This window comes from Chrysemys picta, chromosome 1 (genome assembly GCF_011386835.1).
Source record: "Chrysemys picta bellii isolate R12L10 chromosome 1, ASM1138683v2, whole genome shotgun sequence".
Taxonomy (NCBI): Eukaryota; Metazoa; Chordata; order Testudines; family Emydidae; genus Chrysemys; species Chrysemys picta.
In genome coordinates, this window is record NC_088791.1 from 225,966,399 (window position 1) to 225,979,929 (window position 13,531).

Consider the following 13,531-nt stretch of genomic DNA (forward strand, 5'->3'; position numbering starts at 1 on the left):
ATTGGACATCTAACATAGTGAAGGTCAGTGAAAATGACGTAGGATCAGAGGCTTAAATAGGAAAAGAACAAGTTAAAAATTACGTAGACAAGTTAGATGTCTTCAAGTCACCGGGGCCTGATGAAATGCATCCTAGAATGCTTAAGGAGCTGACTGAGGAGATATCTGACCCATTAGCGATTATCCTTGAAAAGTCATGGAAGCCAGGAGAGATTCCAGATGACTGGAAAAGAGCAAATATAGTGCCCATCTATAAAAGGAGAAATAAGGACAACCCGGGAAATTACAGACCAGTCAGCTAAACTTCTGTACCCAGAAAGATAATGGAGCAAATAATTAAGCAATCAATTTGCAAACATCTAGAAGATAATAGGGTGATAAGTAACTGATCACGGATTTGTCAAGAACAAATCATGTCAAACCAATGTGATAGCTTTCTTTGACAGGGTAACAAACCTTGTGGATGGGGGGAAAGCAGTAGACATGGTATATCTTGACTTTAATAAAGCTTTTGATACTGTCTCACATGACTGTCTCATAAACAAAGTAGGGAAATGTAACCTAATGGGAGCTACTATAGGGTGGGTGCAAAACTGGTTGGAAAACCATTCCCAAAGAGCAGTTATCAGTGGTTCACAGTCATGCTAGAAGGGCATAATGAACAGGATCCTGCAGGGATACGGTTCTTGGTCTGGTTCTGTTCAATATCTTCATCAATGATTTTTATAATGGTATAGAGAGTACACTTATAAAGTTTGCTGACAATACAAAGCTGGGAGGGGTTGCAAGTGCTTTGGAGGATAGGATTTTAATTCAAAATGATCTGGACAAACTGGAGAAATGGTCTGAAGTAAATAGGATGAAATTCAATAAGGACAAATGCAAAGTTCTCCATTTAGGAAAGAACAATCAGCTGCATACATACAAAATGGGAAATGACTTCCTAGGATGGAGTACTGCAGAAAGGGATCCGGGGGTCACAGTGGATCACAAGCTAAATATGAGTCAACAGTGTAACACTGTTGCAAAAAAAGCAAACATCATTCTGGGATGAACTGTATTGTAAGCAGACACGAGAAGTAATTCTTCCACTCTACTCCGCGCTGATTAGGCCTCAACCGGAGTATTGTGTCCAGTTCTGGGTGCCACATTTCAGGAAAGATGTGGACAAATTGGAGAAAGTCCAGAGAAGAGCAAGAAAATGATTAAAAGTCTAGAAAACATGACCTATGAGGGAAGATTGAAAAAATTGAGTTTGTTTAGTCTGGAAAAGAGAAGACTGAGAGGAGACATGATCTAAGTTCCCTCTAAGCTGCACGGCCGCACAGCCATGCAGCTGCCTATTAAGCGGGGCTCAAGGCTGCGGCAGGGAGAGGCGCTTCTTCCTGCCGGCCCCAGCACGAACCTGCCACGGTGGGGAGAGGTTCCCCTCACCGCCGGCCCCAGCATGGACCTGCCCAGGACTTGCTGCGAATGGGGGAGTGAAGCCTCTCCCTGGTCCCATCCCAGCCCAGTCCCACCAGAACTGCTGTAGCCGAGGAGAGGCGCCTCTCCCCCGGCCCTGAACTGCTGCAGAGGTTTTGGAAGTCACTTCAGATTCTTAAACCTTGGGTCGAGTGCTGTTGCTATCTTTATAAGTCTCATATTGGTACCTTTTTTGCCTTTTGTCAAATCTGCAGTGAAGGTGTTCTTAAAATGAACCACATGTGCTGGATCATCATCTGAGACTGCTATAACATGAAATATATGACAGAATGTGGGTAAAACAGAGCAGGGGACATACAGTTCTCCCCCCAAGGAGTTAAGTCACAAATTTAATAAGCTATTTTTAATGAGCATCATCAGTCCTCTGGAATGGTGGCCGAAGCATGAAGGGGCATATGAATGTTTAGTATATCTGGTATGTAAATACCTTGCAATGCCAGCTACAAAACTGCCACGTGAATGTCTGTTTTCACTTTCAGGTAAAATTGTAAATAAGAAGTGGGCAGCATTATCTCCTGTAAATGTAAACAAATTTGTTTGTCTTAGCAATTGGGTGAATAAGAAGTAGGACTGAGTGGACCAAAGTTTTACATTGTCTTGTTTTTGAGTGCGGTTATGTAACAAAAAAAATCTACATTTGTATTATCTAAAATCTACATTGTAAAATCTATTATTATTTGTAAGTTGCACTTTCATGATAAAGAGATTGCTCTACAGTACTTGTATGAGGTGAATTGAAAAATACTATTTCTTTTGTTTATCATTTTTAGAGTGCAAATATTAGTAATAAAAAATACTAATATAAAGTGTGTTGTAATTGAAATCAATATATTTGAAAATGTAGAAAAAATCCAAAATATTTAATAAATTTCACTTGGTATTCCATTGCTTAATAGTGTGATTAAAACTGCAATTAATCTCGATTAATTTTTTTTGAGTTAATCTCATGAGTTAACTGCAATTAATTGACAGCCCTAATATAAACCTTTGTCCTATCACAGTTTGAACATGGGGAGAAGGGAATAAAAAATCCTTGCCCAGAAGGATCTGTTTCACTGTGCTGCTTAGATTGTAGCAAGGGCAATATTTGCAAGCATAAGCAAGGGATCTGCAAGCTTCTTAGCTTGGGTTAGCCCTAAAGACACGTAGAACTTTCACATTACAGCAGATACTGTTATTATTTTTTTGAAACCTAAGACTTTAACTCATTTGTGCGTCTATTTACCTGCTTTAATCTTGTAAACAACTAATTTCTTTTTCCTAGTTAATAAAACTTTAGTTTACTATAGGAGTGACTACAAGCATTGTCTTTGGTGAGCGATCTAAGGTACAACTGACCTGGTGTAAGTGACTGGTCCTTTGTGACTGGGAGTAACCTGATTTTTTTTTTTTTTTTTGCAATTTTGGTGTAAGGGACCATCTATCACAAAGGCAGGCTTGCCTGGGTGGTAAGATAGACCAGAGTGCCCAAAGGGATTGTCTGTGACTCCATGTTAAGACTGCTATAGTGCTTTAGGAGGTCACATTTGATACTTAGCTGGTGAAATATAATTATAGAAAACACAACCAGTTTGTGCGCTGGTTTGTAACAGTTTGCCCTGGGGTTGACACCCACATTTGAGAGCCACTCCAGACAGCTTGACAATAACATAACTGAATATGTATTTTATGACCACTAGAGAAGGGCACGATACTCATCCAGAACTGGGGTGTGGCTATTATGGAATACACAGGGGATAGTAAAAAAATGACAAGAAAAAATACCTGTGTGTGAGCTGTGTTGACAAGGCCTTTTTAAGCAGTGCCTTGAGGCTGAATTTAAAGCTCTAACTAGACTAATTTTTTCTAATCTGCAGACCAAAAGATATGGCAGCTACCTCTATATATAAGAAGCCTGTTTTTCAGAAATACCAAGCACTGAGAGTACCCTTTAAAGTCCTTGAGAGCTGTGGTTGCTCAGTACCTGTGAAAAACAGCCCCTTTCTATTTAAATTTTTAGATACGGATTTAGATGCCTAGTATTAACCAGAAATTTGAAAATATTGACTTTAGTCCTTTATTTTCGCTTTAAAGAGTATCTTCAAGCATATGCATTGGTACTTTCCTGCAATGCAAAGGAGATTCAACACTAGAACTGGTTGAAAATTATCCATTGAAACAATTTTAGAAGGAAAATGGCTTTTCTTGGCAAACTTAAAATGTTCAACAAATATATCCATATTTGTCGAATTGGATTAGTATTTTTTTTTTTCAAAAAAGTTTTGCAAAAATCTGAAAAAAAAAGTTTGACAAGAACAACAAAAAAGTTGTCAATTTTTGAAGGAAAAACAAAAACCCAACCAACTTCACTCCCTTGTAGAGCTGGCTAGAAAACAACAATTTCATTTTGCAAAAAATGTTGAGGTTTTGAAATTTGTTTTTGTTCCAATGTGAAATGAAACCAAGACTTTTTCTGATTTTTATTTTATTGTATTGCAAAAAAACCCTGACTAAACAACAACAAAAGAGCAAGAGAGATACTCATCCCAGGAACAGTGAATAGTCTGATGGTTAGAGCTGAACCGCAACAAAAATCAGAAAAAAATATGCAATTTAATTCAAACTAAAACAATTAAAAAAATTAGTTAAATTAAAAGAAAAGTTTCAAATCAACTGAAATTATTTTACATGATTCGAAATGAAAATGTTGGTTTTTCAACTCATTTTGAGTGAACCAAAATGTTTTGATCTTCTCTAGACAAATTATTTTTTTATTTGTTTATTTTGATTCAGCTACATGTCGGAAACATTTCAACTCTTTTGAAAAAAAAAATCCAACTGAAATGTCATCTAAATTTAGCAAATAATTGTGGGGCTCCCAAAATACATTTTTTTCAGTAAAAATACAGTTTGGTGAAAAAATTTTCCCCAGTTCTAGGGCTCAGGAAACTCATATGGGCTATGGAAGACCAAAGTTCAAATCCTAGTCTGCTTCATTGTCAGTTGTGTGCCCTGGTCACCAAACTAGCATCTATTTTCGGATAAATCTCTCTCTCCCTTCCTCCCTCCTCTGAGCATCAGAAATTACATGCTGCACCCATAAATTTCTGAAAACCAGTAAAACAGTTTGGTTTCAATAAGAGCATTTTTCTATGAACATTGTTAGACTGCTCGGCTCCTGATCACATTTCCCTGGAGGGCTACAAGCAGAAGCAGCTTAAGAAAGTATCTCAGGCTACATCTACACTACAGGGGGGAGTCGATTTAAGATACGCAAATTCAGCTACGTGAATAGCGTAGCTGAATTCGACGTATCGCAGCCGACTTACCCCGCTGTGAGGATGGCGGCAAAATCGACCTCCGCGGCTTCCCGTCGACGGCGCTTACTCCCACCTCCGCTGGTGGAGTAAGAGCGTCGACTCGGGGATCGATTGTCCCCGAGAGGTCGATTTCTACCCGCCGATTAAGGCGGGTAGTGTAGACCCAGCCTCAGACTCCATAAGAAGCTTAATGGTGAATGTGCTGCATGGGATGCACAGATTCATCACATCCTGTGGAGCCATAGTCACATTTTGCACAGAGCCAACCTTCCAATCTGTGGATGGATATTCTGCTCAGGGGGACATGTACCCTTCAAAACACTTGGAGTATTCAGCATGTATCCCACAGTTGAATCTATCCTAACGCGTTTAACATGTCAAAAACAACTGCAGGATTTTACTCCAAAATAGCAGTTATCAGTTTGTGAGTCCCACATGACATTGCAAAATCCTTTATTGTGTCCTGCAGCTCCACCCTTCTATAATATTTGACCTAACCACTTTAAATTGTGCAGTTTAAATTCCTTTTATTATAAAGAGCAAAGTAAAGTCTCTATTAAAAATCCATTTTTGCTGTTTAGATAACTAACAAATACTATGATGTGTGTTTATAGCATGTGCTGTGTTGTTTAGCATCCCAGTTAAGGCTAAGGGATCTTTAGCCACCTCAAAAAATGTCATAATTATTGATGAAAACTTGTTAGAATCATTTTCCACTATGGGCACTGCAGGTAGATAATAATGTACATATTGTCAGGGTCACCCATGTCTCTCGCTTTGGTGGAACCAATTTAAGAGCTGCTGTGGAAAATGAGATCATAAAGGTTAACAGAGTAAAGGTTATAAGAATCAGTTGAAAGGATTTTTAGAGATTCAAGCCTGTACTGTTTTTGCAGGATTTCCTGAAGGTTTACAAAGAGAACGTAATGACGTGCATGCTTCTGAAAAGAGTTTGCACATCAGTATTCCAGAAATGAAGAGTTCAACCAGAGACACCTCCTTAGAATACATTAGTTGTTGGTTCACCCATAGGGAAAAATATCTGAACCATTTCATCTGGGTGTCATGGCAACGGGAGGTGCAAGAAAGTATAGATTCAGTTCAAAGAATCAGGTTGTCATGCAACATCTTAAACAAATTCAACTCTGGCATGGATCCTCAGATATATCCACACAAGTTAAACCGAGGTTTTAATGTCCTTGCACTGTCAGTGTTGTTTTATCATGATGAAACAAGGAAACAGAAAAAATAGCAGGTGAGAAGAGACTGGAAGCATTTGAATGAACTGCTTCTCAAAATGACTTTAGCACTTGTTAAGGAGGCTGTTCACATTAAATAAACCTATACAACTGCCAATTACTTGAATGACTACTTTCACAGGTTGCTCCAGGGAGCATGGGAAGTTCTAGAGCCTCTCTGAAGACCGAACAGAATCTGAGGATCCACAAGCACTGGCTTCCTCTGGGCCCCAGGGGTACTCAACCACCCGTTCTGCCCTAGGCCCCATCCTCACTTGCCCCCTTCGAATACAGCAGCAGTAGTATGGGCTATGGATTTTCATTATATAGCTTTGAATGACACAAGGCTTCTGAAACATCATGGCCCCAGATTGTGTACAATAGATGGCAATCACAAGGCTAATATGAAAGTGTTTAATACTTTTAAAAGCTGAAGTATGTTTTCTGCCTTCCAGTTTGAAGGAATACATTTCTTCTATTGATACTCAGATATATTTCTTGTACTCTGAGGGATTTTTTTAATCTCATTTGCTCTATTGTCCTTGGTGGTTGGCTCCCAGCTTTACCCCATCACTCTATTACCACTATAACTCTTTAGCTAATTTACATCACTATCCTAGCTCTTTGTGCTCTTTCCTTCTCTCCCTATTCACCTCTATGCATACTGAAAGGGACCGGGGCATAGGCAGTCTGGTCTATCAGTCACAGCTGGGCTGAAGTCTGCACATCAGGGATAGTAGTCATTGAGCAGGTGTTGAAGGAATTGCAAGAACCAGGTTCAGTAAGCAAGAGTGGGGGCCAGGGTCACAGCTTGGAGGTCAGAGGTCGTACCAGATGAGAGTTAGGGTCAGAATCAGGCTGGGATTGGAGACCAGAGAATGGGGACTAGGCAGTCTGGAATCACAGCAGGCCATAGTCTTTGTGTTTTCCCAGACAACTTTCTTGGGCAACCCTCTAAGTTAAATAGGGTGCTTGGTCAATGAGAGGGCCACAGAGTACAGGCAGCCCTCGACTCTACGACATTCGAGTTATGATGCCTGGCACTTACGCCGTTTATAAATGGACACGCTGTTTCAACTTTACGACACTGATTTTGACTTTACGATGCTTGAGCTGACGCAACACCACACCAGCGAACAAGTTCATATGTGCATCGATGTTCTGTGCCTCCCATCTCCCTGACTCAATTCGCTCAGTAGCTATTCTGATGCCATTTTTACGTGGTGATTCTTTATGCTTCCAAACTGTTTCTAAAAAGTTAGTGTTTCTTTGCCCATAATAATGGCAGAAAAGTGAAAATCTGGTGATGTTTCTTCTTCTAAGAAATGTAGAACAATTACTATGGAAACAAAAATGGAAATAATTAAGAGGTCTGACCAAATGAAACAAATGAAATTGATAAAGCTTTGGATTTCCCCCAAATGACTATTGTGACCATCCTGAAAGACCAGGTGCAAATTCAGGAACGTGTTAAGGGCTCAGCTCCTATGCAAGCAACTGTGATAACTAAGCAGCGTGTTGGACTTATCGCCCAGGTTGAGAAACTGTTCATTGCTTGGCTGGAGGATCAAAGTCAACACCGTGCTCCTGTGAGTTTAGGCATAATTCAGGAAAAGGCTAGGAGTCTTTAAGATGATCTAAAGAAACAAGAGGGGGAGAGTTCTAATGCCGAGCCATTTTAATGCAAGTGTGTGTGTGGGGGGGGGGTTGGCGGTGCCCCCCATAAGGCTTAATGGAAATATGCTTATAAATATATATGACATAACTGGAATATATTCTGTGCTACATATGCCATGTAACATATCTATGTAAAGGTTATGATCTACTGAATCTATTAATCCTATTTTTATGCATGCATCATTTTTGTATTCAAAGTTATGAATATTGGCCGTTTACTGGCTTGATTTCTAAATAACCTTAGTAGAGCATTTGGTCAGTTCCTGGAGAAAGGAATTCACAAAGTTAAGTGCCCAATCAAGAAGCACTTAAGGAACAATGCATTTTGGAATGCTCCAATCCACATAAGAAGTCTTCGTGGAGACATTCAAGATACCATGTGGGCAATGGCTTCTGCCTGAAAAAACTGTGGGTCATGCATGGACCTGTGACTTGCCCAGGTGATTCCAGAACTCCATCTTGGAGCAGGACTTTGCATAGGAGTGAGGAGGGGGTCTCCACCCACAAGAGAAAGTCTATTTAAGCCCATGGGAGACCCCTCCATTTTGTCTTCAGCTGGCTAAATAGAGAGCCTCTCCACCCCCCAAGGATACCTGAAAGAAACTGGAACAAAGGACAGTCACTACAGGGGTGTGAGTGATTGCTGGACCCAGACTATCAGGAGACTAGTCTGTAAAAGGAAGCTTATTGGAACTGGTGAGGTGGTTATTTGTATTCAGTTTTCTTAGACATAGACTTGCGTGTTTTATTTTATTTTGCTTGGTAATTCACTTTGATCTGTCTGTCACTACTTGGAACCACTTAAATCCTACTTTCTGTATTTAATAAAATCACTTTTTACTTATTAATTAACCCAGAGTATTAATACTTGGGCGGGGGGGGGGACAGCTGTGCATATCTCTCTATCATTGTTATAGAGGGAGAACAATTTATGAGTTTACCCTGTTTAAGCTTTAGACAGGGTAAAACGGATTTATTTGGGGTTTGGGCCCCATTGGGAGTTGGGCATCGGTGTGTTAAAGACAAGAACATTTCTGTAAGTTGCTTTTAGTTAAGCCTACAGCTGTTAGGGGACGTGGTTCAGACCCTGGGTCTGGGTTTGAAGCAGGCTAGCAGGTCTGGCTCAAACCAGGCAGGGCACTGAAGTCCTAACCTGCCAGGACAGGAAAGCAGGGGCAGAAGCAGTCTTGGCACATCAGTTGGCAGCCCCAAGGGGGTTTCTGTGATCCAACCCATCACAGATGGTTTATCCATTTTAAAGCCAGGGCCAATTTGCTGCCAGTGCTGATGAGGAGGCAGCTCATGTTTTTCCTGAGACATTGGCTGAAATCATTGAAGAGGATGGGAATTGTGCTCAGCAAGTTTTTAATGTTGATGAAACTGGGCTCTTTTGGAAAAAATGCCATCGAGAACCTACATTGCCAAAGAGGAGAAATCCAGGCCAAGGTACAAAGCTGATAAAGATAGGCTCACTCTTTTGCTCAGTGCAAATGCTGCAGGTGACTTCAAACTTAAACCATTGCTTTTGTACCTTTCCGAAAACCCCAGGGCTTTCAAGGAATATTCCAAGGTATTTATCCCAGTAATATGGAAATCCAATCATAAGGCATGTGTCAATAGGAACATTTTCGAGGATTGGTTTAATCATCATTTTGTGCCAAGTGTCAGGAATTATTGCAGCAAAAAAAGTCTTGCATTTAAAGCATTGTTAATCCTTGATAATGCTCCTGGTCATCCAACCATTCTTGATGACACGCATCCTGACATCACCCCAACACTACTTCACTGTTGCAACCCATGGACCAAGGGGTAATTGCATCCTTCAAGGCCTACTATCTTAGAAGCACATTTGCTGAGGCCATCAGAGCAACTAAGAAGGAAGGTTGACTAACTCTGAAGGAATTCTGGGAGGGCTTCAACATTTACCATGCAGTTAAGAACATTGGTAAGGCATGTAATGAAGTCAAACAATCAAATTTGAATGGTGTTTGGAGAAAATTGTGTCCTGATTTTGTGTCTGACTTCCAAGGCTTTACAGACACTGTTGAGGAAGTGACCAACACTGTTGTTCAAATGGGAAAAGATCTCAACTTAGACGTTGCACCAGAGGATGTTGATGAGTTGCTGGCATCACAATCTGAAGAATTAATGAATGAGGACCTCATTGATTTGGAACAGCAAAAAGTGGCAGAGGAAGAAGAAGATGCAGCCACTGTTGAAGAGACTCCTCCTCGTAAAGTCTTGACAAAAAAAGTGTTGGCTGAGGCATTTGGAAGCTGCCATGTCCCTGTTTGAGGAACATGATCCCAACATTGACCACAGTGCATCTGTGAATAGGAGCATATCCAAAATGTACAGCTGCTACAGAGAAATTTAAAAGGAAAAGAAAACATCCTCGGACACTTTCTTTAAGTCCTTCCAAATCACCTCAAAAACCCCTGAAAACCCCACTCAATTAGACTCACCCATGAGTTCAGAAGAAAGTGTCCCATCTCTTTCATTCCTTCAGTAGGTTTCTTAACCTACAAATCAAATTACAAGATCAGCAATGCCCAGGAACCAATTGTGTCATAAGTCCGAGGACTGCCTGTACTATATTTCTTTATGTATTTTAGCTTATTATGTGATATTTTTTATGTCAACATGATTGCTATTTACAATATAAATACATTGATATAGCTATATTACTTGTGTATAATTAATTGAGTACAAAAATCTGGGTTATTTTGGTGAAAATAGTATATTGGGCCTTGGTTCAGGAACCAATCGCGCAGTTATAACATTGGTTCCTATGGGGAAAAGAGTTCCAAGTTACAACGTTTCAACTTAAGATGCGATTTTCAGGAACCAATTGTGTCATAAGTCCAAGGACTGCCTGTACTGTCACTCTGGCTCTCTTAGGTGATACTTCCTGCAGCACCCACTCACTGGCTGTGGTTCTGTATGGCTCCTGGTGGCAGTGTGGGAATGTCAGCTGTCCCAGGCTCTGCAGGCCTAGGGTCTAGTCTACAGACCCTTACAGATACCCTCTCTTTCTCTCTCTCTGCCCACTCCCCTCTCTTAGGCCTGGTCCATATTTGAAAAGCTGTGTTGTTGTAACAAAAATGATTTAAAAATCAATATAATACACAGGTGCCAACATACAAGCACTTAAAACTGATTTAAGCCTCACTTACAAAACTGGGTTAGCTGGCATTTAAACTGGTGTAAGGTGTAAACTGGTGTCTACATTAGGGGGTTGCATGAGCAAAGTTAAATCAGTTTCAAATCCATTACATTGAACCAGCACAGACTTTCTACTATAGAAGCTGCATGGAACTTGGAGAGAGGAACACAGTTTGCAGGAAGGAAGAATTTGGAAGAGGCACCAGGAAGCCGATGTGCATGACCTGGCTTAGAATGTTAGCTGCATTTGCAGCACCTCTGTAAATAGTTCTCATAGACTTTAAGGCCAAGGGACCATCAGTTCTTTTAATAAAGTGCCAATTTAATTTTATAAGCATGGCATCTTTTCATATTATTACCCAATAGATGAAGCAGAGACCAGGCCTTAATCTGACATTCCATGCCTACCATTCCCTATTTTCCATTCCAAATGTCTCTGATTTATAGCTTTCTAAAGTTGGTAGATATGTTTTTCTTTTCTTTGGAAGAAGGTGCATTTTGTTGGTGAAAACAAGCAAAAAAACCTATGGCTTAAAAAGGGGGGAAATTGATGGATAGCTTTTACCTGGAAAACTTTTCTGTCACGTCACTCTGACTTTCTCCCAGACTTTTCTTTAAAAACTAAAACTCCTTTCATGTTTTGTACTTTTGTAACATTCTGGCTAGTCAAATTGACAATGAAAACTAAAAAACAAACGAACAAACATAAAACAACCACTCTTCACTTCAGCCATGCAAAATCATGGCAATCAACTTCATTTTTCGTGGTTCTTTAAGAACATGAATCTTGTGGCCATTTCTTCCAATAAATGAATGTATTAGCTAGTCACCTTTGGAGACCTGGGAATAAATCCTACCTTAGATCACAAGTAAAAATGAGTTTGGTGGACATTTGTCCATATCACATAATTTTAATAAACTGGCAATCTCTCCCTAAGAGAGACCCAAGTATTCTATAGGCCAGCAGAGTAGTGCATAGGCAGAGGTGAATGAATAGGCTAAAGGAACACTTGCCTAGTCTTTGCTTTGTCCTAGGTGTTACTACTGGTCCTACCCTTGTGAAAGACAGAACCTTTACACATGCAATATACACTTAATAATATGAGCTGATTAATTATAAATCATTCACATTTTAAGGGAATGTTATATTAGTCATTTCTCTTATTTTAACATTAAAATTAAATAAACCTTAAGGATTGATTCTAGGGTTGACATACTCCAGGATTGCTGCTGGATTTAGCAACAGGGCAAGAGCATGTTGGGCAGTTGATGGTTGTCATATAATCTAAACAAAGACCACAGGGCAAAACAGAAGAAGAAAAACACAGCCAGGCACTTCAGGGTGAATGTAATATATCTTTCCCCCGAAATTAGGTTACTGACTTTTTAACGGTTTGACACATATTTATTCCAATTAATTCCAATTAGGAAAAACAAATGTAAATGAATATTGAAACATTGTTAAAGTAACCAGGCACTGAATCTGTGATCATTAGACATGATTTTCATTTGAGGTGATTAGTGGAACTTGTAGACAGTAAATTATCTCTTCAAAACAATCAGTTACATTGGGTAGGCTTCATGGTGTGACAGTCCTTAAATAAATTAATATGCTATTAAAATTTCTAATGAATCTTGACGTGCCCATGCTATTTTTGTTAAGATAAATTAATAATGCATAAGAATTGGAGATTCTGTTGCTCAAACATTAAAATCCCTTCCTCTCACTTGTGGTCTAGATAGATACACAGGCTGAAAGTTTCAGAAACGTGTACATGGATTTTCCAGTGGTCTTCTCTCTATATCCTTTATGTGCTCCCTGTGTTCTGCAGGCTCATCCATCCTTAACATCCTGGACATCCTGGAACAGAGTCCTGGTTATCTGTCCCTTCCAGCCACATAAATCTGGGTCACGTTTCGGTCTTATGACAACACAACTGTTTCCTGGTAAATTAGCAATGCTCTATAATGAAAATAATTTTAATAGCTCATAAAATGCATAAGGGAACATTATGTTTACTGTTCCTTGTAAAAAGGTTATAATGATATGTTACAATTGTAGGCCAGATACTTGGCTGGTGTAAAATTGTGAAGCTTCGCTCTGACACTACGCTTCAGTGGACTGAATTGACGTCAATGGTGCTACGTCAGTTTACATCATCTGAAGAACAGGACATAATTACCTAATTAGAAAAAAAAAATTCTACTACCTAGAACAGGGGCGGGCAAACTTTTTGGCCTGAGGGCCACGTTGGGTTTCTGAAATTGTATGGAGGGACGGTTAGGAGACGCTGTGCCTCCGCAAACAGCCAGGTGTGGCCCGGCCCCTGCCCCCATCAACCCTCCCTCCCCCGCTTCTCACCCCCTGACAGCCCCCAAGTGACCCCTGCCCCATCCACCCCTCCCTGTCCCCTGACCGCCCCTGGACCCCCACCCCTGACTGCCCCCTGCTACCCCATCCAACCCCCCATCTCCTTCCTGACTGCCCCCCCGGGACCCCTGCCCCATCCAACCACCCCTTCTCCCTGATCGCTCCCAGAACCACCACCCCTGACTCTCCCCTGCCCCCCCATCCAACCTCTCCTCTCCTTCCTGACTGCCCCCCCCGGCCACCTGCCCCCATTCAACCCTCCTGTTCCCCGCCCTCTGACCACCCTGACCCCTATC

The 13,531-nt window shown here is 40.6% G+C and overlaps 1 pseudogene; it reads left to right on the plus strand.

Annotated features, from left to right (window-relative positions):
- The window catches only part of LOC112059415 (tigger transposable element-derived protein 1-like), a 59,423-nt pseudogene extending 49,212 nt beyond the window's left edge, over positions 1-10,211 (plus strand).
- Positions 10,212-13,531: the final 3,320 nt, after the last annotated feature.